Genomic DNA, 4274 nt, shown 5'->3' with positions numbered 1-4274 from the left:
CCAGGAGGAGTGTCTTAGCGCTGTCAATCAACCTCATGTACTCACTTCTAAATGTGCCAATGGCGGAGAAACAACTTACCATTACAGGAAAACCGTTCATCCACCGTCAATGGTGGACATGCTAACCAACCTTAGCATTCACACACTGCTATGAGGAAGAAGCTGCAGCATWGCAGAGAGCAAGGGGGAAGCTGTTTGTAAGCATAAGCATGATTGACAGCGCTAAGATCCAACTCTTGACCCTGACTGGTTGTTTCAAGTTAGCACTGGGAGAAGGCAAAGGAGCTAGAATTTTTTCAGAGATTTTCTGTCTCATACTAAATCGATAMAAATCTATATTTTTTGTTACATACAGCAGCTTCAATACAGATTAGTGCGGCCCTGGTCCGTCACACATTAGTTTTTATCTGTAATTTTTCCACAATAATCTGACTAAAGATCCCAGAGTATTCTTTTTGCCACAATAAAATTACAATAATTTTCACTTAGTTGATTAGTAAGAAATGATGAACGTGCAATGAACACGTCTCCTAAACGTGGACAACTGCGTCACCTGCTGGTGATGTCAGTGAAGTGTATCGGCAGTAAGAGTGAGTCACCGTTTCTGAGTCACAGCTACACTGTAGGATGAAACACAACAAACCCAGCAGTTCTTCTCCGTAACGAAGCAGTCATTCTGACACCAGCGCCGTCCATGTTTGGGTTTTACAGACTGAACTGGTTTATGGCGTTAACCTGATGTTAAATATTCAAAAACATTTACATGTGSAATATTCTGCTCACTCATTTCTTGTTTGTCCCCCACTGGTTTGAGTGAGCGATRGTGGAAAACTTTGCCTCAGGTAAGTTTTCACTTTTTCATTTGGAAAGTTCTTTATTTCTTTTTTTTATTTGGGGCATATTTTACCAAACATCCCCCCAAAGTGAATGAATCCCCAAAACACACTAAAGTGAGACATTCCAGAAAATCAYAATTCCTCTGATTAAAAATCAATTCTGTCCGGCCTGACGACTCAAAGTAAAACAGTTTCTTCAGCAGCTCCCTCCACGAGCGAACACTTACTAAATCACGATTCATTCAAAGTTGTCTAACACGTGAGAAGGTCAGAGTGTCACAATATGTGGCAACTTATTTTGCAAGAAAAAAAAAAAAACGTACAAAGTTTCCACCACAGGGATTGAATGAAAACACAGTTCACACTTTCTGAAAACCACTTCCACTTTACGATTATACGAGTTTTAGGGCCACAAAAGGAAAATACAAATTAAATAAAATTACGAGAATAAGGTCCTATATCCAACAATAAAATAGTATTACGAGAGAAAAGTAATAATGCATTTTTATTTTTACATTATGACTTTATGAATCTCGAAATGTTATTTTTGTGTTTCTTGTATTATTTCAATTTTATTATCGTAATGTTCTGAATTTAATCTCGTAATTATATATTTTTTAATTGTTTCGCGTGGCCCTAATACTCCGTCGACTGTAAAATGGGAGGTAGTTTTCAGAAAGTATGGATACATTTTTTTAAGCATGATCCAATACGTCATTGTTCTATTACGCACTACAATATAATTTTTTTAAATAGTTTATTTTCTATTTTTTTCTTTCTTTCGGTTGTGAGGATCTGAAAATGATGCTCAGAATGTTTTTTTTTTATATATATACAGTTAGAAAACAGTATACTGTATGTTAGCATACGGTATACAGTTATGTATGTATACCKTATACACACATAACTGCATACTGTTAACATACAGTAAACTGTAAGCTCGGACAGTTACTATATGCTAATGTAAATGCAAATATTTTCTTCTGTCATTTCTTTCTTTTCTTTTCTTTTCTTTTATACAGCAGACATCCAAGCAGCCGCCGCGGGGCGCAGTAACAGCGTACCGACCTTGTAACAGCGAGCATCTGATGAGTAGCAGGCTGCTTTCCCTTTAAAGTCTGACGCACTCGGTGCTCCACTTTGGAGAAAGCAGCAGCAGCAGCAGCAGCAGCAGCAGTAGCAGCAGCAGCGGCAGCAGCAGCGGGGGCCCGGGGACGTCGGCGCTTCGCTGGACCGTCTCACCGTCCACCATCATGGAGTTTCTGCTGGGGAATCCGTTCAGCTCGCCGGTGGGCCAGCTAATCGGTGAGCTCTCAACGAACGCAAGAAAAAAAAGAGAGAGAAGGAAAATAGAAAATTAAAGCGCTTTAACGCGATCACTGGCTTTGCTCGAGCGTTCCGCCCAGGCTCCACCGAGCTGCCGTTTACTCCGTTCTGTAACCTGTTTTCTATTTATTTATTTAGTTATTTATTTATTTCTATTTTATTCCAAGACATGGCGCGTTTCACCGTGAAGGGGGAAACAACAACTTAAACGCATGAAAACAGATGGAGGCGCAGCGGCTTACGGCGTGATTGACGCCCTGAGAAGACAATGATTAGGCGGGGGAGGTGTTGGGAGACCGATCGGTCCCCGTTGGCTCCGTTTTTAACCTGCACCGAGCTGAGCCGGACATCCCACCCCCATCACCACCCCATCTGACCCAAATGAGAGCAGGCTGCAGCACATTTACATCACACTGGCTTTTCTGTGCCACTCAYTCACTAGTATASGCAAACTGRCTGCTTCAAATATCTTTRTTACTATTTTTATTTTTGCTCTAATATCAGSGATTAAGGAGCTCGTTTTCATTTATTAAAGAGACAGTGGTAACCTTGGGAACCAGGAAGCGCATACACCCATATTGACATTTTCTAATGTAACGCCTGTGAACAATGCTRAGGGTAAACAGTTGGGGGTTTTCTGTCTAAACATGCTAAAGCTTTATTAGTGGGCCTGTTTTCATCTTTCTGCAAAACGTGTCAACTTGGGCATTTTACGTTTCTTATATATCGTGGATTTCTTTCAATTGTTCATGAAAATTGTATTATTGTTGTTGTTCTTAGCGGGTGTACCAGTGTGCTTCTATTTGTGTAACTAATTGCTACTTTTTGACCAATTTCAACTTTTACCCTTGTAGCTATTTTTTTTACAATAAATAAATAAAAAAAAAATTCAATTTTACCTTCAGCTGTATTGGGATTAGCGATGCACCGATCTGCTTTTTTCACTTCTGATACCAGTACCGATGTTTGAGGTTTAGCCCGTCTGCTGAATTCACGTAAGACTTTTCTTTTTCTCAAACACAGACCTAAATGTACTGAATTACAAATTTATTTGATAACTCTGCGCCAGAACAGGACACTTAAATACACACGTAGCTTCAACAAGCTTGGTAAAACATGTAAAAATCAACACAAGTTTAATTTGTCCAGTCAGTTCAATCAGGAGTATAACAGCCAGAGTAAGATAAATAGTATTGAAACTGAAACTGATACAAAAATTAAAAAAAACTATATTCTTTTGTTCCGTGCCCCAGTGAAGAAACGCTGGCCCCACCCTGAGACCCCCTCCTGGCAAAATTGGTCTAGAAACCCCCCACTCTCCATTTATCTATCAATCATGCTACAATACTGGGAATTTCCCGTCAGAGGGATAAACAAAGGACTGTTCTATTCTATTGTCACCCCAAAAAAAGGAAATTTACAAACTCATTTTTCCACATTATTTGTGGTAGTTTTTACTGGTTTTTTGTTTGTTTGTTTGTTTGTTTGTTTGTTTGTTTGTTTGTTTGTTTGTGTTAGGTATCTAGGAGTGTGCTGCTCTTAAAGTACCAAAGTGGAATGTATGCGTTCACATAGCTGCGCACATTTAGGTTTCCTGTGTTCATCAGACTTATCTGATCCAGCCCGTCTCTTCGGAGCTGTAAATGATTCTTCCAGGTTTTTTGGGTCAAACAGGAAATCGTTTATCCTTCATCCAGGCAACCAGGCTCTAAAAATATCCCCACATAATGAAGATGTGCGTTTCCACAATGGCGCTCGCCTCCTGAAGTAAACCACGCCCACCAGGCAGCTTATACGCAATATAAGCTAGCTGAATAGCTAGCTTGATGCTACTTTGCCGTTTTTTTTTTCCTTTTAGTTTTTTTATCCTTTCATTTCATTACGTTTCAGTGCATCCCCTTTGACGAGAATTAATTTTATGATAGAATTATAAAATGAAAGTATTTTCCCAAACTAATTTTCCTGTCGGTGCATCGCTAATTTCYAAATGTCCAGAACTGTAGCTAAATGTTTAAGCTAAAGAATAAAAAAAGACCAGCTGCTAATGGTATAATAAAAAATGTGATGCATAATTATGGATAAATGTCGTATTTGTTGTTATTAGCATTAGCA

The sequence above is a fragment of the Poecilia reticulata genome, linkage group LG8 (assembly GCF_000633615.1).
Source record: "Poecilia reticulata strain Guanapo linkage group LG8, Guppy_female_1.0+MT, whole genome shotgun sequence".
Lineage (NCBI taxonomy): Eukaryota > Metazoa > Chordata > Actinopteri > Cyprinodontiformes > Poeciliidae > Poecilia > Poecilia reticulata.
The sequence above is the reverse complement of the archived record's forward strand: the minus strand, read 5'-3'. Positions refer to the sequence as shown.